Here is a 24,675-nt window from a genome sequence, read left to right as displayed (position 1 = left end):
GGAACTTACACGATAACTTCCTAGTGGGCCACCCATCCTGGGAATGCTCCTGCCCGAACTTGTTTAACTTCGGAGTTCCGATGGAACCCGAAGCCAGTGAGCTTCCAAAAGGCCTCGTGCTAGGTAGAGATGGGAATATACATATAACGGTTACAAGATCCTCACACCTAGGCGATGTGGGATCGTACAACTCATGTGACACTCGTTATGTTTGCTATGGTAACTAAATTTGGTGAATGTGAGACAAAAGGTTCTTTCTTTCCTCTCTTTAGCTCTCAATTTCATGCTGGTTTCAATGGTGGTTATCATGCTTAATCTAATTTTAGTTCATACCAGTCAAGCTATAGTAATAATGTTGATAGTTATAATGGAATTCTTGGCTCACCTCCATCTCCATATCCTAGTTCTCTGCCACCTGAAATTACTACATGTCAAATTTGTTCACATAAGGATCATCTTGCTGCCCATTGTTACAAACTACCAACTCATCTATTACCCGATATCAAACTTGCAGGATCAGCTTCAAGTTTATGATTCAATGGAGTCAATTAAAAAGGACTTTGTTATGGCCAATTCTTTTTCCTATTACCTTGAATCTTCCCTGCCACTTAATTCCACAACGGGAGCTTCTATCAGAGCTTCAAAGCAAAACGATCGTGATAAAACAATTATAATGAAAACAGAAGAGCAAGCAGCTAGTTATGTTGGTGCAGAAAGTTCAAAAACTAGCAGATTAGCTAAATTACTAGCATCTTATGAATCAACTTAGTTACTAGAAGTGCAAGGACTATCTATACTGCATTTTTTGGGAATCCCGAAATTTAGGAATCTCGAAACTTCGGTTCGGTATTCCTAAATTTCGGTTCAGTTTCGGATCTTAGAATCTCGTTCCGAAAATTATTGGTTTGGGATTCAGACTTTGAATTGTGGTTTGAGATCCCGACCTGAACCCTAAAGAAAACAATACAGAAATCTCTTTTACCTTCCTACTTCTCTCTGTGTTCTCTGCTACTCTGTCTCTTATAACTCTGGTTTCTATTTCTTTAATATTGACACTTTCAAACTAATATTGGAATTCATCATGTTTGCAGGGGGAGTTGTGTGAGGCAGGCCAATTTGCTAACAGAAAAAATAAAGATTTTCTGAAAATTTTGGATTCATTGATTGACCGAGATAAAGATGGCCTCTTCAAAACCCTAATTCCCTCCTCACATTCTCGCTTTGAATTCCCCCAAAAACTCTCGCATTACAGTCAATTTCTCAAAATTGAGGCACTTCGACTTGCATGTCAGATGATGGTGTTATGTAGTACATTTTAAAAAACTGAGTCCAAATTTCCTGGTACTTTGAAAGTCTGCAACCAAACACAGGGTTAGTGTGTTTCTATGCAAATCACCATACTCAAAACTCCCATGTAATAACTCCAGAGTTTCGAGTGTTTAGAGATTACTTTTCTGTGAGCCTTGCTTTCCATTCTAAGCTATTATTTCCATTACTGTTTGTTAATCCATGCTTTATATTTCATATGCCTGCTCCTACAATGTTTATTGACCAGAATCAGAGTACTTTTAGTCTCTCTCTCATTCTCTCTCAGTTTTTTTTTTTTTAATTAGAAACAAAGACTTAAAAAGTAAAAGAAGTACAATGTTGGAACCAGTCAAGCCCAATGGTGTAAAAAGCAAAGAACCATAGTACTCAGCAGGCAACTGTGAACCAATATTTTGTGTTTTTCTAACTTAGTAAACATGTAACTTTTATTTGTCTTTTTGTTCCCTAAATATAGGGTGATGCTATAAGTCATCAAAAAACAATAGAAATTATGACACTATTGGAATGTCTCTGTTCGTGCATTTATTAAGCAGATTTAGAGCACATTATAAATTGGATTTTTGTTTTCTCTCTCCATGCGGATCTCGCCTGAGAGGGTTAATCAATTGGAAATAATGCTTGTATTTTAAATATAGATATTGTAGCTCTTTTTGCTGTCTAAGCCATCCAGTATCAAAATCTGCTAACCTAAGTTCTTTTAAGTATAAATAATAAATTAAGATAGCTACTCCTTTTCTCACTTTTCCTGTTTTCATCCTTTGGTGAGAGGATTTATATAATATGATGAAAGATGTAACATCAGTGGTTTCTCAAGTGTAGTGATTCATACATTTTTCTAATCATGTTCTTGCGCTACTGAAATTTTTTATATCCCAACAATATATAGAAGAAATCATATAATATCTCCATGAGCATTGGTATGCATGAAGAGTGAAGATTTCAGAGATTGATGGTTTATCAGATTTATCTAATATAATGAAAGATTTATCATCAGGGCTTCTCGTGTTTAATTAGTGATTACTTACAAATTTTTTTAATCATGTTGTTGCACTACTAAATTTTTTTATAGTTTCAGTAATATATAGAAGAAAATCATGGGTTTTAGACTTGTATATAAAATAATGTCTCTATAAGCACTGATATGCATGAAGAGTAAAGATTCCGGAGAATGATGGTTAATCGGATTGCACTATAGTACCCGCCTATACTTTAGTGGTCCTAATGTATCACTTTTGGCTATTCTTAATAGTTGTACATTCCCCAGTTAAACAACATAACATGCATTATATTTACAGGTGTTTGAGAATCACCGTTTTTTACCATTAGTGTCCATATTTCGGCCTGCTTAATTTGGTGATGTCCTCTTTTATCTTTTGAACTTTGTTGATTAGTCTCCTCCTTTAAGTTTTGTGGCCAAAAAGATGTCGGTTTTACCAGGAAAGCAGTAGATTTGACACATGTAATGCTACGTTTGAGTGATGAGGGCATATAAATGGTTCATTATGTAAATTTTGTTGATGTTGAGTGTGTAAAGAAGTAGATACTGGTATACGCCTATGTCATATCTGCAGTGTGTATGTGATGTACCATATTTTCGCTTTCATTTGAAAGTAATTCGTTCTTTTCCGAAACTTATTCTCCTGGAAGATGATGCTACTTGATCTTTATGGAAAAACACTTCAAATCCAATAGTTAAAAAAGAAAAAAAATTACCCAACTGACTTGATGATGGAGAGAAGTTTTTCACGACTAAGAATCAATTAGAGCATGACAAGTGGATAGACGATGACTTTTTTTTTTTTTTTTTTTTTTTTTCAGTTGAGCTCTAGAAGTTTTTTTGTATAAAACATAAAGTTGTCAAGGGTGTTTTGTTCTATGTTTGAATGAGGGACAAACTTTAGACTTAATTGTTAAAAATGCACTACAAGAACACTACTGATGAACTACTAAAGCACTACAAAGTTACTACTAAAACAATACAATGCAATAGAAAGACGCGCAACAAAGGACTTTTAAGGTATTATTTGAAAGTTCTCTCAAATGTTTTGCATCTAGTCATTTTGAAGCCCTTTTATCTATTTTTTTTAGTGCGTTTCTGAAAGGTGTAGCCTAGGCTTCATGGAACTCTAAATACCATCATCCAAATCCAGTGTTTATACTATGTTTGGATGAGAGACCTTAAGAGTCCATGGAACTTAGCCTAGGTTTCATGATTCTTATGAATGCTCATTTTCCTTGATGTATGGACCATTTCAACTCAACTCTTACATTGCAGCTTGCATTGAAGACTTCTCAGTTGGTTGACTGGTTTTATCAGATTTGATATTGCTAATTGCTGGGGGCGATATATTTATTGCAGGGTGTAACTGTGAGATGGGTTGTCTAAATGACAGGGGAAGTCGCAACATATTCAACAAAGACTCAACATTGTAAGTGGACTTGTAGCCCATCTGTCTAGCTTAGCCTGTACTAAAAGTACGTGAGGAGGCAGAATTGCCACCGTTGGTTCTTTTTCCAGATCTGATTAATAGAACAGATGTGTGGCCCAAAGCTTTGGAGAAGTGCGGACCTAACAAAAAGATGTGTGAAAAAACCTATATAGAAGTTTCATGGTTGGTGCCATAAATAGTTTCCTCTTAAAGAAAAGGTAAAGAAAGATAACGACTCCCAGCAAGGTCACTTTCTCATTGTCAGTCTTCCACTTTTTGAAAAGTTAGTGAAGAAATAAGATAAGTAGGTGACTTTGAAATCAGAAGAAAGTTGGGAACTTACTCAGAAATCAAATCTTTGTTTCTTGGAAATTTCCAACAGTCGGTCTTCCACTTGTTTTGTGGAAAATACTTGTCCTTTCAGCTTTTCCTCATGAACGAGTATTGGAAAGTAGAGAGCTCTTGCATGGGGATTTCCTTTGCTTCTTTGAGGGGGATTTACATTGCACGGAAACATTACAGCGGTGTGGCTCAAATTTGTTGCCACCTCACATTGTATATTTTAATTTTGTGGCGTGACAACACGCAAAAGGTTGACTACATGGTTACTTTGACGTTCTCGTTTCATGTAATTCATTGTTCTTTTTGACATATAATGTTTTCAGTTGACTTTTTATTGGTTTTGTTACTTGATGGCTTGTGTCATGGTGTTGATTAAAAACTAAAATTAAAAACTGAAAATATAAATTTTGAAATCACAAGAAACTAGTTTTTAGTTTGCATTTCTTTAAAAACTAAAAATTAGAAGGAGTCAAACAAGTTTTCTTTGAAAATTAAAAATCGAAAATAGTGTTGTGTCAGAACACCTTTGAGTAATTTACTTGCTTCGTGAAGATTGTAAGCCTCATGAACATCAACATGAACATTGTCATTATGTTAGTGAATCGTGCTAAGAACATGTCATTCATATTTAATAGTGGGACTGGGAGGCATTGGGCAGATTGATCCACCCATATATCAAAAAGGAGAACCTGACATTGGAATGCTCGTGTGAAACAACCTAGATTAGTGGGTGACATAAATATTTTCCTTTAAAAAAAAAAAAAAAAAAAAGACATGAATATATTTTCTGATAAGAAGTTGGAAACTTACTCAAAAAGTCTTGCATCCAATTACTTTTATTAATGGTCCATAGTAAGGTTTAACACAGCCTTTCACCTCTTTAGTATAGATAAATTGTTTTTAATTTTTTTAATTTAAAAAAAAAGTTTCATAGTGGGTGACATTAATAGTTTCCTCTTGAAATGATTGGAAAATTGGGAACTTACAGAGAAGTCACATATCTTGCATCCAATCACCTTGGTGAGAAGAGAAAAGGTGAAGAAAGATAACACGTCCCAATGGGGAAGCTTCCTGGAAATTTCTCACAGTCAGTCCTCCACTTTTTTTTTTTTTTTTTTTTTTTTTCTTTTGTGTGGAAAATACTTGTCATTTCACTTTAGGAGTCCATGCGCTAACGTGTATTGGAAAGTGGACAGCTCTTGCGTGGGGATTTCTTTGTTGCTTATTTGAGGGAGATTTTAACTTTGAGGCGTGACAACATGTAATAGGTTGATTACATTGTTGTCTTGACGTTTTAGTTTAATGTAATTCATTCATTCTTTCCTACATATGACGTTTTATGTTGAGACTTGAGAGTAATTTGTTTTGTTACTTGATCGCTTGTGTGACGGTGTTGATTAGAAATTTTGGCTGATGGAGCTGCTTGCTAGGTCCTTCCAACTTATCTTTGGCTCAATACTGGATGTCAATGTTTGATTGCTGATGTTCTCACTAAATTAGTGTTTGTTCTTCCTTTTAATCCAAGTTTATCCTTATGTGATGAAACATTCAAATCAGTCAAATGAAACCAATGTGAACATTGAGCAGTTTCATGCACTGGACTCGTAGTTTAATTTGATTAAATGATTTAGCTCATTTTTTTAGTAGTAAATGTTGTGTGTCAAATATGAAATGAATAAATTAATACAAAAAAAAAAAAAATGACAAAGCAAACAATTCAAAGTAACACAAAGATTTAAACTGATTTGGCATAAGCCTACCTCCAGTGCAGAAATGGCCAAGAAGATTCACTAATAATCAATGGAAATTACAAATAGAGTTTTTAAGTTTCAAACCCCAAATCCCACATACACCTAATAGTTCTCTCAAATAAAAAATAAATGGAGAAGATGAAAATACATCTCTCCCAAAAACCATAAAATGTAGCACCAATATCTTGAATGTGTAATTGCCCAAAACCTTTCTTTTTCTCTTTTGCTAATGGGAATCAAAAGAAAAGCATCCAATGCCTTATAATGCTGCTTTTTTTTTCTTTTTTTTTTTATCTGCCTCTCCCTGTTTTTTAGGAACCGAAGGGCATAGGTTGCCTTTATTTTTCTTTTTGGTGATGGGAACCAAAAGAAAAGCATCCAATGCCTCCTAATATGGGAACATTAACGAAAAACTTCCTTTATTTTAACAAAAAAAATCATATTTTTACACTAAAAGGTTAATTATGATACTATTCATTTTATCCTTTATTTTGTCTTTATCATTAAAACTCAAAATTTTCAAGCTTTTTTTATTAGTTTTCCTTTCTAATATTGGCTGCTTTCTGCCTTTAACGTAGTCATCACGTGGGTTTCATGAGAAATTTTTAGTTGTGACGAAAACACGGATGATATACCACGTGTTTTTATGTAAGTGGTGAAAAATTTAAAATTTTTAAGTTATTAACTTTTTAACATACATATTCCATCATTTATATAGTAACACGTGGTGTATCATTACGGTCACATTAAAAAATCTCTTGGCTTTCATATGGAGCTATTAAAACAGCCAATCAATTGGCTTGAGCCAAAATAAACGGCCCAATCAGAATGAGTCACTAAATTCAACAGTAAGCATCGGTCAAAGCGATCGATCATTTAATCATTTCTTAGCTTCTCTGTTTTTTTTTTTGGGACCATTAGTAATTGTTTGAAATTTAACGGTCCTCGAGAGTATGAGATACTCCAAATGTTTAAATCGTTAAATAATTTACCATAAATCATCTTAAAATTTTGGTTCTTTTACTCCTATTTGGTTAAACAGTCATACGAACTTTTCTTTGTAAATAAGTCATCATCTGACAATATCACCTATACTGAACCGTGTGGTCCCCACCACCTCCACTACCAGTATAAGCACTCAATTGTCCATCTCCCTCCCATTTATGTCCTTTCCTACCTCTGTGAATTTCCTCTATTCCTACAACTTTGTTGTCAGAATTTTAGTGCGATTTTTCTGCTTCTTTCCTTGCCATTTGTCACTTTTCTCTGCCTGTGCAAGCTTGTGTTGATCCTGTATTTTGTTTTTCTGGTAATTCTCTGATTCCTTAATCTCTTTCGCTTAATATACATTTTCAATTACGAAAACAGGATTTAAAGTTTCTATTTTCTTTTTAACTGCTCATTTTTGTTTCACTTGTTCATTGACTACTGTTTTTGTTTGCAGAACCCATTTTCTCACTAAATTAGTAATTATTTTTCCCTTTTAATCGAAGTTTATCTTTTTACTTATGTGATGAACATTCAAATCAGTCAAATGAAACCAATATGATGCAATGAACTTGTAGTTTAGTTTGATTAAATGGTTTTGCTCTTTTTTTTTAGTAGTAATCCCCTTGACCAAAGCGATCAAACAAAGATCGTTTAACCGTTGGTTAGTGTGATCAAAACTTCAAAGTGAAATTAATCAAAACCAGTTCCTCTCTTAATATCACTTTATACAAAGGAGAGAGCGAGTGAGTATTGCTAATTGTTTAATAGTTTCTAATCTATAGCTTCTCCGTTTGTTTTTTTGGGATCATTACCAATTCTTTGGAATTTTTAGAGTACTCAAGAGTATGAGATTTACAGTAATATCACTTAGTTTTAAGAGTACTCGAGAGTATGGAATTTTTAGAGCGAGTGAGTACTGCTAATTGTTTGATATCACTTCATTTTTTTTTTTAATTTTAAAACATTGATCTTCTATCATTTTGCTTGTTCATTCAGTTATTGTTTGCAGTACCCGATTTACAGCAACTGTGTTCTCCGATGGCATTGACTTTGAGCACCCAAAGAGCCTCGGCATCTTTTTATTCAAATGAATCAGCTCCTCGATGGAAGTATGATGTGTTTTTGAGTTTCAGGGGTGTAGACACCCGCAAGGGTTTTGTATCCCATCTATACCATGAATTGTGCACGTGCCAAGGAATTACAACTTTCTTTGACGATCGAGAGCTTGAAGAAGGAACAAGTATTCCTCTCGAGCTCCCAAGTGCGATCAAAGAATCGCATATAGCAATCGTTGTTCTCTCACCAAACTATGCTTCTTCCAAATGGTGCTTAGACGAACTCACAACCATTCTTCAATACATGGAAGGCAGGAACTCAGTTCTGCCGGTCTTTTATGAGATAGATCCATCTGACGTTGGAAATCAACGGGGATGTTTTGCCAAAGCCTTCGCGGATCATGAAGAAAAGTTCATCACTACGGAAGACAAAAAGAAGGTGACCAAGTGGAGAGCTGATTTGAAAAAAATATCCAAATTTTCCGGGTGGCATTTGAAGAATTTTAAGTAAGCATGCACGGACAATTAATTTCCCATATCTGTTTTTTTTTTTTTTTTTTTTTTTTTTTTTTTTTTGGTTTTGTGGTAAAGCTGGACTTCATTAACAACAAGGAGTAAAACAGAGGAGCCACCAAAAGCTCCACTCCCAGCAGGGAGATGAAAAGTACAAATGCTCTGTTTATCTTCCATTGATTGCTTATTATACTTTTCTTCCTTGTAGATCTGAAAGAGAGCTTATCGAAAAAATCGTCAATGGTGTCTGGCGGAAAGTGCAAGCTACATTCATACCATCAGATTCTTCACGGAAGTTTGTCGGAACTGATTATGCATTCGAGCAACTAAGTTTGCTATTAGCTCATGATGCCAATGATGTTCGCTTTATCGGGATAACGGGGATGGGTGGCATAGGCAAGACAACCCTTGCTAAGCTAGTTTATGATAAAATCTGCCATCATTTTGAAGTTCATTGTTTTCTTGTCAATGTTAGAGAGGTTTATGCAAAAAATGGTATGGTTGATCTTGCAAAAAAACTTCTTTTACCGTTCTTGAAGGAAGGGATCGCAGGAAATTGGGATGAAGAGCACGCAAGCATTCTCACTGAGAAGTTCTTACACAATAAAAAGGTTCTTCTCGTACTTGATGATGTGGATGAATTAAAGCAGCTCCAAGTATTGGCTGGAAATCAAGGTTGGTTTGGTATGGGGAGTAGAATTATCGTTACAACTAGGAATCAGCGTTTGCTAGTCCAACATGATATTGCAACATCGTATAAGGTGCAGGGGTTGAATGATGCCGAAGCACTTAAGCTCTTTAGCCTGCATGCCTTTAAAAAAGACCAACCCGAGGAAAATTTTTTGGAACTGTCTAAGTATTTCATTAATCATGCTGGAGGCCTTCCATTAGCTCTTGAAACTTTGGGGTCGGCTTTGTTTAAGAGAGGGCTAGATGCTTGGCATAGTGTTTGGGATAATCTGTCAAAAATTCCTAATCCAACTATTTTTGATAAACTTAAAATAAGTTATGATGGACTAGAAGAGTGGGAGAAGAGCATTTTTCTCGATGTTGCATGTCTCTACAAAGGGTATTACACGAAGCATGTAATTGAAAGACTAGATGGTTCTAATTCTTTTGGAATCTCTAGCCATATTGTGATAGATGTTCTAATTGAGAGATCGATCCTCTATCAAGATCATGAAAAACGCATACAGATGCATGATTTGATACAAGAAATGGCATGGACAATTATTGGCCACAAGTCTAAAGAGCCTGGCTTACGTAGTAGGTTGTGGCTTTACGATGACATTTCTCATGTATTCACGACCAATACGGTAAATACCAAGTTTGAAAGAACTTTTGACACTATTATACTTGAATGTGAAATTAATTTGTCCTTTTTTCTTAATTGTCAGGGTTCGAGTGCAATTGAAGTCATATCACTACACTTTCCTAAAACAGAATTTGGACTCCAGTGGAATTGGGAAGCCTTCTCTAAGATGGATAGACTGAGGATTTTGATAGTCGATAATTTTAATTCGACCTTTTCTTCAGCTCCTAAATTTCTTCCGTGGTCATTGAGAACTATATTCTGGCTTCAATATCCTTCTAATTTTCTTCCAACCAACATGCGCCTCCTTACTGAACTTCACATGTATGGAAGCAGGCTTGTTCGGTTATGGGAGGGAAAAGAGGTAAAAGTATTTTTTTACCATTAAAAAAAAAAAAAAAAAGTGATGAGAGTAGTGTTGAATAAAAAGATACTACTTGCGTACTGACTAATCAGTACTCACTTTTTGGATAAGTATATTTTATTATTTTAAAAAATAATGGACATGTTATTTAATTTTTCTTGAGCTTTATAAACAAAGAACACGAACCAAAACAAAAATGAGTATATAGAGTACATTAGTGAGTACTTAATTATTATTCATCCTTGAATAAATGCTATTTAATTTACAAAATAATCATTTATTTATTTATATGATCTGAATGTTATCGGTGTTGTACAGGACTTGCCCAACTTGAGATGGATTGATCTTCGCAGCTCAATTGAATTGAAGAGTACCCCGGATTTCAGTGGTGTTCCAAATCTTGTGAAGTTGAATCTTGAAGGTTGTTTCAATTTAGTTGAGATACACCTGTCTATTGCACATCTTAAAAAACTTGAATTTTTGAATTTTACTTGCTGCTTAAAACTTGAGAGCCTCCCAAGTGAGCTTAAAATGGATTCTCTTGAATTTTTAAGTCTTAGCAACTCAGATGTGAAAAAGATTCCAGAATTTGGGGAGCAGATGAAGAATGTGTCCTCGATTGACTTAACTGCGACTCCGATAGAGAAAATAACTTCATCAATTGGACATTTGGTTGGCCTTCAAGAGTTGTGTCTAGTTGGTTGCTCATATCTCTTGAACCTTCCAAGGTCTATTTGTAATTTAAAGTATCTTAGAAGACTCCGAATGCAAGGATGCTCAAAAATTGGCAAACTCCAAGGAGACATGGATCACTTATGTAACGGATCGGATGCTAAAGCAAGGGAGGGGTGGGGCCTTCTCCGCTTACTAGGACTTGGAAAGAGTCGTCCTGATCCTCCTTGTTTGAATTTGGTGTTGTCTTCTCTAAATAGTTTATGCTCTTTGACAGAGTTAACAGAGTTATCTCTAAAAGATTGTAAACTCTGTGAAGGAGATATCCCCGATGATATTGGCTGCTTGTCCTTTCTGGAAAGATTGGATCTTAGTGGAAATAATTTCGACAGTTTACCTGAAAGCATTAGACGCCTTTCTAAGCTTTCGTATCTTGATCTGGAGAGGTGCAAAAGCCTTAAAAAATTGCCACCTCTTCCATCTAATAGCAAATTACATGTAGATGTAGACAATTGTACTTCCTTGCGAAGTTTGTCAGATCCATCCAAGTTGAACAGCAGATTCGCCAATTTGTATGATTTTAGTTTCACTTGCCTGGATTGCATAGCATTGGTTCCAGATGAAGGCTGGATTAATACAATACTCTCAAGGGTTCTAAAATTTGCCACTGATCAAGAAGTACTCTCTCTCTTCCCCCCCCCCCCCCCCTCTCTCTCTCTCTCTCTCTCTCTAAATAATTGATCTTCTCTCTCCCTCTAAATAATTGATATTTCTTCTGCTACAGGGAATCTCATATTTTAGGAGAGGTATGCTATGCCCTGGAAGTGAAATTCCAGAGTGGTTCAGTATTCAGAGTGTGGGACATTCAGTAAATGTGGAGCTTCCTCCACCATCATGTAGCAACTGGTTGGGGATTGCTTTTTGCGTTCTTTTTCAAGATCGTAACCAATACTCGGCCATTCTAGCTGCCGATGGTTATTTCGAAATTCAGTGTTTATCTTTCTTGGATTACCCTGGGATTTGTACAAAAAAAATAAGGTCTCTTGAGTCAGAAAACCTTTGGGTATTCTATTTGCTTCGTCGAGATTGTTGTCAAGATCAGTTTTTATTCGAAACTTACTTTAATGGTAATAGAACTTATTCGAATCGTGTGAAGAAGTGTGGGGCTCGTTTGCTGTACAAGCAAGATTTGGAAGAACTCAACCAAGTACAAGCAAGATTTGGAAGAACTCAACCAATGACAAAATCCTGAAACAAACACGTGAATATCGTGACAAGACAACTCTAAGTGACCTGGAAGTGCTAGCTTCAACGACAGAAAACAAATCTGCAAAAGGCATTGTCAAGTCACCATCTTCACCATCTTATAATAAATGCAGGTAAGTCATCGTCGGTTTATCCCATCAGCTTAATTGTCTTTAAAAATATTTTAGTCAATGGACTCAAATCCCACAAGCTATATATATTAAGATGGCCATATTTATTGAAAGGCGAGTGGATAAGAATGTTGATGTATCAAGACTTTTGCTGATTGCATTAAGAAGAGGGAACTGTTATTAGCATTCAAAAAATCTCATTTTACACTCTTCATAAGTATATTTTTCTTTCTACTTATAGAAAGTTTAGAGTGTAAAATGAGATTTTTAGAGTTCCAATAACAATTTCCAAAGAAGATTGATTTAGTATTTGATATTGAGCTTGTAATGTGCCAATAACAAATCTAACAGAGACATCTAACACTAACAAAGAATTTTTCATTTCTTAATTTCATTTCAGTTCACTGTAAAACCAGTCCCCATCATAAGCTTGGGAAGAATTGGAGTAGCCGGACTTAGAGTACGAGTACCATCCTGGAGCCGTTCAGTTGGCCTCTATGTTTCTTCCTTGTACAAGAATGAACCACAGGTTTCTGATCACCAATGTGATTTATCTTGCCTGCTGTCATTGCTAATCTTGAGGTTTATTTTCTGAAAACACCTTTAATGTTGAATTTCAAAGAATTTCAAATTTTTATAGAAAGGAAGAATTGACTTGTTTCAGTTAGTTTTTGTAACTAATGGAAACTGGTTGTGCAGTCCAGAAACTGCAATACTTTTTCTGTTCGGTTTCCAAAGGGCCCTTCCGCAAAAACCAGACAAACCCATAAATCAGTATACATCTAGTCAGTGAATTTTTAGAACATGCCAATACTATGTAGCTGCTGTACCAGGTACAAAATTCAAAAGGAATATTTGGATGAAACACGAAACTTAATCTTCCGAACATCATTTGAATAATTAAATCCGTCAGCTTATAACAAAATACTTGAGACCATGTCAATCGTGATAAAACAGACAAGGAAACACTGAGCATTTCATTACTATAAGACATCAAACACATTTCAGACTACAAAATCTGCAAATTAACTGAAGCACCTGAGGGGTTCCTCAAGTTCCCCGGTCAACAAGAAGCTCCTAGTTTCTCTATTACAAACTGCACTGAAATCCTACTAATTATGAGGTTACTTGATCTGTTACGAGCAACTAATCCTTGCCAAAGTGGCTCTTTGGAGTAAGATATTGTACATCATCAAGTTCGAGACTTGGCCGAACACCACAGCAAAATGGGATTTCTTCAGAGTCATCAGGAAAACAGGGCGAAGGCTTACCCTTGGTTTTCTTGGTGGCAGCTTTCCTTCACCGTTGCCCTCTTCACATGGTTTGGGCGCACACAAGCAAGTCCAGTCATCAGCATCCTCTCCCTTTCTACCATATTAAACTTCCCCATAAACCTCAGATCAGCAGTTTCAATCAGTTTCCCTTTTCCCACATGCTTCAAACCCAATCAGAAACCACTGTTCCATCATCCTCCACCGGCTTTCTTCCCGTTGCCACCTCTATCACCACCACACCAAAGCTGTAAACATCAGTTTTTACTGTTGGAACACCTGAATAAACGTATTCCGGAGCAAGATATCCCATTGTTCCAGCTGGTATAGTTGCTTCTCTTGCAATGATGGAACTGTGCTCAATACACTTCTGCTAGACCAAAATCCCCTAGTTTGGCATTAAAATCTGCATCGAGCATTATGTTGCAAATTTTAACATCTCTGTGAATTATTTGCCTCTCACACTCCTCGTGAAGATATGCAAGAGCAAAAGCGACTCCGAGAACCATATCAAGTCTTTGCTTCCAGGATAGGACATCTGCTGAATTGAAGCTTTTGTGGAGAACTTTGTTGAGGCTTCCGTTGGGCAATGTACTCGTACACCAGGACTAACTCATTACCCTCACAACACCACCCGTGAAGCTGAATCAGATTCTTATGCCGCAAACAACCCACCATAGTTGCAAACTCCATGGTAAAAGGATGATGCAGACTACCAATCCCAACAGCCCTCTCAAACCTTTTTATTGCCACTTCTCCAACAAGGGTGCAGAGACCCTTTATAAACCTTAGCTGATGCCCCTTCCCCTCGGTTAAACCCCGTTGTAGCTGATCTTATATCCGCAAGAGACAAACTTGTCAGAACTTTAAGAGCCCTGCCCATTTGAGGCAGAGAAACCGACACGCATGAACTCCTTGAACTGGTTGGACAGGTCAATTTGAGCAACAAGAAGAGGCGTTGGAGGCCTAGTTGACGAGTATCTGACCCCAAACCCGAATCATCTTGACAGCATCTCTGTACTCAATCAAGCAGTAATCTCCCTCCCACTTGTCAAATCAATTCCTCTCAAAACAACATCAACACAAGCAACATACACAACCATGTTCGCATCAATATACCAATGTGGTAACCATTGATGTCAGTAACCATAGGATCAAACCTGGTATCGGATTTCATGGTGATGAACGATTCTTTCGACACCGAGGATGGCTCCGGAAAGCTCACATACCCCCTCCCGGATGATCCCAGAGAATCGACATCATAATAAGAGATTACTGGATTTTCTGGGCTACTTTTGGTAATTGGATCTTCTGGTGAAGAGCACGTGAAGCAGTCCCCTTCTTCAAAGGCATCCGTAGTAATCCCGGTTGGAAGAGATCCGAAAGTCTTGAATCTCCACCTGTCAACAATGTGAATTGAAGAGCCCTGCCCATTCCAGGCAGAGAAACCGACACGCACGAACTCCTTGAACTGGTTGGAGAGGTCAATCTGAGCAACAAGAAGATGCGTTGGAGGCCTAGTTGATGAGTATCCGGCCCAAACCGAATCATCTTGACAGCATCTCTGTACTCCATCAAGCAGTAATCTCCCTCCCACTTGTCAAATCAGTTCCTCTTGAAACAACATCAACACAGGCAACACACACAACCCTGTTCACATCAATACCAATGTGGTAACCATTGATGTCAGCAACCATAGGATCAAACCTGGTATCGAATTTCACAGTGATGAACGATTCTTTTGACACCGAGGATGGCTCCGGAAGGCTCACATAACCCCCCCTCTGGATGATCCCAGAGAATCGACATCATCATAAGAGATTACCGAGGTTCGATGAATTGTACTGACTATTACTTGGAAGAGCTCGATTCGGACTTCTCCAACAAACTGTTTTCCCCGATCAATTTTCTAAGTGAAATACTAACAAAGACAATCTGTTTGATTAACTTCCAACTGTATTGTTCTTTGTATAAGTTTCCCATTAATAAATCTAAAAGTTGAAGCATTCACAGAAATAAGGATTCACACTTGTCGAGAAAACGAGTAAAAAAACCCCCCAAATGCTAGGGTTTCGGGCTACATTATGCAACAAGAACTGAGAGAGTGAATCATACCATTCAGCGACGTCTTCGAGGACCACGTTGACGTAAACATCAAAACCCCTCAGAGTTCCTACGAGCTCCTTGTCTCCCTTCATTATCACCCATATCTTCGACCCCATGCACCGGTCGATCAACTCTGCGTATTTTTCAGGAAAAAACCTCTCATTTTCCGATTAATTTTCTCGAGAAAATACCGAACGCAGAATAAGAGGAAAAGAGTGGGCAAACCTGATGGGAGTCGCTGGGACGGATTGTTGGCGGCCATTGGAAGCAGAGAGCTTTGGCAGCAACAACTTGACGCCAGGAGAGAAACGCAGAGCAAAATCCAGGATGCTCCCAAGACGCCAAAGAGAGTAAAGTTAGGGTAAGTGTTGTAATTTGTAAATCACATAGGGGGTAATTTAGGCCTTTCAAAAGTTCCATTGAAAGCTCCCCATTGCTTCTTGCGGAAGCAGTTTCGACACAAGCTACCCTCTCTTGTGAAACAGTAATTAGGAACTCACTTCAGTGTAAGCAGGTGTCTTGAGTTCAACCCTATATCTTCTCTGGAAATTGAGGGGGTTCGACTTGCAAGTTGGACTCCTGACCTACTAGCAAACTATGGTACGTTCCTTTGCCCAATTCCAAGTTCATTTTTCTTGCAGTTTTTCAATTGAATTTTGTAGTTTTTGAACTTTGCTTTTTGAAAGTTTGGATCTGCTAATTATTAGTAGACTTGAATGGGCCTAGGTTAAGTTAGTAGGAACTGTCTGGTGGGGTGTTTGAGGGAGTAGAATCATCGAATTTTAGGGCAAAGTGAAGTTTTTTTGAAGTAAAGATTTTGAGAGTGAAGTGGGGATGATCTGGGTTTGTGCCTTTGGCAAAGCGAAAACCTTTTAGCTTTTGAACTTTGTTGATTGGTTTCCTCCTTTAAGTTTTGTGGCCATAAAGATGTTGGTTTTACCGGGAAAGCGGTAGATTTGACATATGTTATGCTGCGCTTTAGTGACGATGGCATTCAACGATGGTTCATTATGTTAATTTTATTGATTTTGACTGTGTAAATACGTAGGGACTGGTGTATATGCTGTACCATATTTTGACTATGTCATATCTGCAGTATGCATGTGCTGTACCATATTTTCGCTTTCATTTTGAAACTATTTGGTTCTTTTCCGAAACTTATAAGAGATTAACGAATTCAGTGTGTATATATTATCCTGGAAGATGATGGTACTTGAAAACACTTCAAACCCAATAGTTAAAAAAGGAAAAAGAAAACCCAACCGAGTTGATGATGGAGAAAGGGTTTCACAACTAAGAATCAATTCGAGCATGACAAGTGGATAGACGACGTTTTTTTTTCTCCCTTCAATTGAGCTCTTGAAGTGTTTTTGTATAAAACTTAGAGTTGTCACGGGTGTGTTGTTCTATGTTTGAATGAGGGACAAACTTTAAACTTAATTGTTAAAAATACACTACAAGAACACTACTGATGAACTACTAAAGCACTACAAAGTTACCACTATAACACTACAAGTGCAGCTTAAATACACGCAACAAAAGATTTTCAAGGTGTCATTTGAAAGTTCTATCAAATGTTTTGCATCTAGTCATTTTGAAGCCCCTCTATCTCCTTTTTTTTTTTAGTGCATTTCTGAAAGGTGTAGCCTAGGTTTCGTGGAACTTTGAAGACCATCATCCACAGGCAGTGTTTACCCTATGTTTGGATGAGGGACCTTAAAAATCCATGGAACTTAAGCTAAATTTGTTAGGAGTTCTTTACAACAATGAGACAGGGACTTAAAAATGACTAGTTCTCAGTACTCAGTAGGCAACTGTGAACCAATAGTTTGTGTTTTTCTTACTTAGTAAACTTGTAACTTTCATTTAAGTGCTTTTGTTCCCTAACAGCCCAATATATGGTGATGCTATAGGTCATCTAAAAACAAAAGAAATTATGATAGGAATGTCTCTGTTCGTGAATTCATTAAGCAGCTTTAGAGCACATTTTAAATTGGAATTTTTTTCTCTCTCCATTATATTCATGCAAATCTCGCCTGAGAGGGTTAATCAATTGGAATGATGCTTTTATTTTAAATATAGATTTTTTTGGTTCTTTTTGCAGTCTAACCATGAAATATCAAAATCTGCTAACCTAAGTTCTTTTAAGAATGAATGATAAATTAAAATAGCCATTCTTTTCACTTTTCCTGTTTTCATCCGTCTGTGAGAGGATTTATCTAATATGATGAAAGATGTAACATCAGGGTTTTCTCGTGTTTAGGGATTCATTCATTTTTTTTAATCATGTTGTTGCACTGCTGAAATTTTTATAGCGTCAGTACCATATAAAAGAAAATCATGAGTTCTAGACTCTTATATGATATAATGTCTCCATAAGCACTGGTATGCATGAAGAGTGAAGATTTCTGAAAATGATGGTTGATCAGATTTATCTAATGAAAGATGTATCATCAGCGGTTTCTTGTGTTTAGTGATTCATACATTTTTTTAATCATGTTGTTGCATTATTGAAATTTTTACAGGTTTAGTAATATATAGAAGAAAATCATGTGTTTTAGACTTGTATATTATGTAGTGTCTCCAGAAGCACTGGTATGCGTGAAGAGTGAAGATTTCGGAGATGGTTAATCAGATTTATCTACTATGATGACAGATGTATCATCAGCAGTTTCTTGCGTTTAGAGATTCATACATTTTTTTTAGTCATGTTGTTGCACTACTGAAATTTTTATAGCTTCAGTAATATATAGAACACAATCATGAGTTGTAGACTTGTCTATCATATAATGTCTCCATAAGCAGCACTTGTATGCATGGAGAGTGAAGATTTTGGAGAATGATGGTTAATCGGATTACAATATACCTGCCTGTACTTTAGTGGTTCTAATTTATCACTTTTAGTAGTTGTACATTCCCCAGTTAAACTGCATAGCATGCATTATATTTACAAGTGTTGGAGAATCACAGTTTTTTACCATTTGTGTCCAAATTTGGTGGTGCTTGATGTGGTTATGTCCTCTTTTATCAGTCAATAGGGGAAGGGGGAATAAAGAAGATTTCTGATTTGGTTGACTAGTTTTATCAGATTTTATTTTGCTAATTGCTAGGGGTGATATATTTAGCATTCATATGTGTGTGGAATTTGTAACCTTCCACTGTTCCAATTCGTATACAATAAAAATGGGTATATTAGTTCATTGGTGTAGCAGTTGTTATTGGATTCAGGGGTATTAAATATATGTTTTTAATGGTAACCTTTGTCTAAATGTCAAGGTTTGCGAAATAACTCCTTTTTTGGCTGACTCAAAGATTAAGGGCAAATGGAAACATGTGTTTTTTTAATTTTAGAACTTTGGATTGTTCATATGATTTAAAGGTTGAATGGGTGAAATTTATATTTTACATCCACATCACCTTATACTTTAAGCTTCTTCTGTTTGGTTGCTTATATGCAGTCAGTATTTTACAAGTATATATTTGGCTTGGGCTGTGGGACTTCCGATTGTTGTTATTTTGTGCGTATTTATTAATAAGAGATAACGAATTTAGTGAGTATATTCTTCTGGAAGATGATGCTACTTGATCTTTAGAGAAAACCACTTCAAACCCAATAGTTAAAAAAGAAAAAGAAAACCCAACTGACTTGATGATGGAGAAAGGATTTCACTAACTAAGAATTGATTAGAGCATGACAAGTGAATAGACGAGGGTTTTTTTCCCTTCAGTTGAGCTCTTTAAGTGTTTTTGCATAAAACTTAGAGTTATCAGGGTGTTTTGTTCTATGTTTGAATGAGGGAAAAACTTTAGACTTAATTGTTAAACATGCACTTCAAGAACACAATTGATGAACTACTAAAGCACTACAAAGTTACTACTAAAACACTACAGATGCAGTGGAAAGGCGTGCAACACGGGACTTTCAAGGTTTCATTTGCAAGTTCTTTCAAATGTTTTGCATCTAGTCAATTTGAAGACTATCTATTTTTTTTGTAGTGCGTTTCATTGTCCAAATGCAGTGTTTACCCTATTTTGGATGAGGGACCTTAAAAGTCCATGGAACTTAAGCTAAATTTGTTAGGAGTTCTTTACAACAACAAGATAGGGACTTGAAAATGACTAGATGCAATACGTTTAATAGAATTTTCAATTGTTCAAAATGTCTTTTTTAAAATCCCTTGTTTAGTGTCTTGTAAGGCATTTCTAGTGCTTTAGAAGTAGATTTGCAGTGTTGAGTAGCTCAATGATGGTGTTATGTAGTACATTTTTAAAAACTGAGTCCAAATTTCCTGGTACTTTGAAAGTCTGCAACCAAACACAGGGTTAGTGTGTTTCTATGCAAATCACCATACTCAAAACTCCCATGTAATAACTCCAGAGTTTCGAGTGTTTAGAGATTACTTTTCTGTGAGCCTTGCTTTCCATTCTAAGCTATTATTTTCATTACTGTTTGTTAATCCATGCTTTATATTTCATATGCCTGCTCCTACAATGTTTATTGACCAGAATCAGAGTACTTTTAGTCTCTCTCTCTCATTCTCTCTCAGTTTTTTTTTTTTTTTAATTAGAAACAAAGACTTAAAAAGTAAAAGAAGTACAATGTTGGAACCAGTCAAGCCCAATGGTGTAAAAAGCAAAGAACCATAGTACTCAGCAGGCAACTGTGAACCAATATTTTGTGTTTTTCTAACTTAGTAAACATGTAAACTTTTATTTGTCTTTTTGTTCCCTAAATATATGGTGATGCTATAAGTCATCAAAAAACAAAAGAAATTATGACACTATTGGAATGTCTCTGTTCGTGCATTTATTAAGCAGCTTTAGAGCACAGTATAAATTGGACTTTTGTTTTCTCTCTCCATGCGGATCTCGCCTGAGAGGGTTAATCAATTGGAAATAATGCTTGTATTTTAAATATAGATATTGTAGCTCTTTTTGCTGCCTAAGCCATCCAGTATCAAAATCTGCTAACCTCAGTTCTTTTAAGTATAAATAATAAATTAAGATAGCTACTCCTTTTCTCACTTTTCCTGTTTTCATCCTTTGGTGAGAGGATTTATATAATATGATGAAAGATGTAACATCAGTGGTTTCTCAAGTTTAGTGATTCATACATTTTTCTAATCATGTTCTTGCGCTACTGAAATTTTTTATATCCCAACAATATATAGAAGAAATCATATAATATCTCCATGAGCATTGGTATGCATGAAGAGTGAAGATTTCAGAGATTGATGATTTATTAGATTTATCTAATATAATGAAAGATTTATCATCAGGGCTTCTCGTGTTTAATTAGTGATTACTTACAAATTTTTTTAATCATGTTGTTGCACTACTAAATTTTTTTATAGTTTCAGTAATATATAGAAGAAAATCATGGGTTTTAGACTTGTATATAAAATAATGTCTCTATAAGCACTGATATGCATGAAGAGTAAAGATTCCGGAGAATGATGGTTAATCGGATTGCACTATAGTACCCGCCTATACTTTAGTGGTCCTAATGTATCACTTTTGGCTATTCTTAATAGTTGTACATTCCCCAGTTAAACAACATAACATGCATTATATTTACAGGTGTTTGAGAATCACCGTTTTTTACCATTAGTGTCCATATTTCGGCCTGCTTAATTTGGTGATGTCCTCTTTTATCTTTTGAACTTTGTTGATTAGTCTCCTCCTTTAAGTATTGTGGCCATAAAGATGTCGGTTTTACCAGGAAAGCAGTACATTTGACACATGTAATGCTACGTTTGAGTGATGAGGGCATTCATAAATGGTTCATTATGTAAATTTTGTTGATGTTGAGTGTGTAAAGAAGTAGATACTGGTATACGCCTATGTCATATCTGCAGTGTGTATGTGATGTACCATATTTTCGCTTTCATTTGAAAGTAATTTGTTCTTTTCCGAAACTTATTCTCCTGGAAGATGATGCTACTTGATCTTTATGGAAAAACACTTCAAATCCAATAGTTAAAAAAGAAAAAAAATTACCCAACTGACTTGATGATGGAGAGAAGTTTTTCACGACTAAGAATCAACTAGAGCATGACAAGTGGATAGACGATGACTTTTTTTTTTTTCCAGTTGAGCTCTTGAAGTTTTTTTGTATAAAACATAAAGTTGTCAAGGGTGTTTTGTTCTATGTTTGAATGAGGGACAAACTTTAGACTTAATTGTTAAAAATGCACTACAAGAACACTACTGATGAACTACTAAAGCACTACAAAGTTACCACTAAAACACTACAATGCAATAGAAAGACGCACAACAAAGGACTTTTAAGGTATCATTTGAAAGTTCTCTCAAATGTTTTGCATCTAGTCATTTTGAAGCCCCTTTATCTTTTTTTTTTAGTACGTTTCTGAAAGGTGTAGCCTAGGCTTCATGGAAATCTAAATACCATCATCCAAATCCAGTGTTTATACTATGTTTGGATGAGAGACCTTAAGAGTCCATGGAACTTAGCCTAGGTTTCATGATTCTTATGAATGCTCATTTTCTTTGATGTATGGACCATTTCAACTCAACTCTTACATTGCAGCTTGCATTGAAGACTTCTCAGTTGGTTGACTGGTTTTATCAGATTTGATATTGCTAATTGCTGGGGGTGATATATTTATTGCAGGGTGTAACTGTGAGATGGGTTGTCTAAATGACAGGGGAAGTCGCAACATATTCAACAAAGACTCAACATTGTAAGTGGACTTGTAGCCCATCTGTCTAGCTTAGCATGTACTAAAAGTACGTGAGGAGGCAGAATTGCCACCGTTGCTTCTTTTTCCAGATCTGATTAATAGAACAGATGTGTGGCCTAAAGCTTTGGAGAAGTGCGGACCTAACAAAAAGATGTGTGAAAAAACCTATATGGAAGTTTCATGGTTGGTGGTGCCATAAATAGTTTCCTCTTAAAGAAAAGGTAAAGAAAGATAACGACTCCCAGCAAGGTCACTTTCTCATTGTCAGTCTTCCACTTTTTGAAAAGTTAGTGAAGAAATAAGATAAGTAGGTGACTTTGAAATCAGAAGAAAGTTGGGAACTTACTCAGAAATCAAATCTTTGTTTCTTGGAAATTTCCAACAGTCGGTCTTCCACTTGTTTTGTGGAAAATACTTGTCCTTTCAGCTTTTCCTCACGAACGAGTATTGGAAAGTAGAGAGCTCTTGCATGGGGATTTCCTTTGCTTCTTTGAGGGGGATTTACATTGCACGGAAACATTACAGCGGTGTGGCTCAAATTTGTTGCCACCTCACATTGTATATTTTAATTTTGTGGCGTGAAAACACGCAATAGGTTGACTACATGACTATTTTGGCGTTCTCGTTTCATGTAATTCATTGTTCTTTTTGACATATAATGTTTTCAGTTGACTTTTTATTGGTTTTGTTACTTGATGGCTTGTGTCATGGTGTTGATTAGAAACTAAAATTAAAAACTGAAAATATAAATTTTGAAATCACAAGAAACTAGTTTTTAGTTTGCATTTCTTTAAAAACTAAAAATTAGAAGGAGTCAAACAAGTTTTCTTTGAAAATTACAAATCGAAAATAGTCTTGTGTCAGAACACCTTTGAGTAATTTACTTGCTTCGTGAAGATTGTAAGCCTCATGAACATCAACATGAACATTGTCATTATGTTAGTGAATCGTGCTAAGAACATGTCATTCATATTTAATAGTGGGACTGGGAGGCATTGGGCAGATTGATCCACCCATATATCAAAAAGGAGAACCTGACATTGGAATGCTCGTGTGAAACAACCTAGATTTGTGGGTGACATAAATATTTTCCTTTAAAAAAAAAAAAAAAAAAAGACATGAATATATTTTCTGATAAGAAGTTGGAAACTTACTCAAAAAGTCTTGCATCCAATTACTTTTATTAATGGTCCATAGTAAGGTTTAACCCAACCTTTCACCTCCTTAGTATAGATAAATTGTTTTTAATTTTTTTAATTTTACAAAAAAGTTTCATAGTGGGTGACATTAATAGTTTCCTCTTGAAATGATTGGAAAATTGGGAACTTACAGAGAAGTCACATATCTTGCATCCAATCACCTTGGTGAGAAGAGAAAAGGTGAAGAAAGATAACACGTCCCAATGGGGAAGCTTCCTGGAAATTTCTCAGTCAGTCCTCCACCTCTTTTTTTTTTTTTTTTTTTTTTTTTTTTTTTTTTTTTGTGTAAAATACTTGTCATTTCACTTTAGGAGTCCATGCGCTAACGTGTATTGGAAAGTGGACAGCTCTTGCGTGGGGATTTCTTTGTTGCTTATTTGAGGGAGATTTTAACTTTGAGGCGTGACAACATGTAATAGGTTGATTACATTGTTGTCTTGACGTTTTAGTTTAATGTAATTCATTCATTCTTTCCTACATAGAACGTTTTATGTTGAGACTTGAGAGTAATTTGTTTTGTTACTTGATCGCTTGTGTGCCGGTGTTGATTAGAAATTTTGGCTGATGGAGCTGCTTGCTAGGTCCTTCCAACTTATCTTTGGCTCAATACTGGATGTCAATGTTTGATTGCTGATGTTCTCACTAAATTAGTGTTTGTTCTTCCTTTTAATCCAAGTTTATCCTTATGTGATGAAACATTCAAATCAGTCAAATGAAACCAATGTGAACATTGAGCAGTTTCATGCACTGGACTCGTAGTTTAATTTGATTAAATGATTTAGCTCATTTTTTTAGTAGTAAATGTTGTGCTTCAAATATGAAATGAATAAATTAATACAAAAAACAAAAAAAATGACAAAGCAAACAATTCAAAGTAACACAAAGATTTAAACTGATTTGGCATAAGTCTACCTCCAGTGCAGAAATGGCCAAGAAGATTCACTAATAATCAATGGAAATTACAAATAGAGTTTTTAAGTTTCAAACCCCAAATCCCACATACACCTAATAGTTCTCTCAAATAAAGAATAAATGGAGAAGATGAAAATACATCTCTCCCAAAAACCATAAAATGTAGCACCAATATCTTGAATGTGTAATTGCCCAAAACCTTTCGTTTTCTCTTTTGCTAATGTGAACCAAAAGAAAAGCATCCAATGCCTTATAATGCTGCTTTTTTTTTCTTTTTTTTTTTATCTGCCTCTCCCTGTTTTTTAGGAACCGAAGGGCATAGGTTGCCTTTATTTTTCTTTTTGGTGATG

At 35.8% G+C, this 24,675-nt stretch overlaps 2 pseudogenes; one reads left to right on the top strand and one right to left on the bottom strand.

Annotated features, from left to right (window-relative positions):
- Positions 1-7,767: 7,767 nt before the first annotated feature.
- Positions 7,768-12,926, top strand: LOC137727565 (TMV resistance protein N-like; annotated as a pseudogene).
- On the bottom strand, positions 12,120-15,772 carry LOC137727564 (L-type lectin-domain containing receptor kinase S.6-like; annotated as a pseudogene).
- Between the last annotated feature and the right edge of the window lie 8,903 nt (positions 15,773-24,675).

This window comes from Pyrus communis, chromosome 3 (genome assembly GCF_963583255.1).
Source record: "Pyrus communis chromosome 3, drPyrComm1.1, whole genome shotgun sequence".
Lineage (NCBI taxonomy): Eukaryota > Viridiplantae > Streptophyta > Magnoliopsida > Rosales > Rosaceae > Pyrus > Pyrus communis.
This window is presented reverse-complemented; position numbering and strand designations above follow the sequence as displayed.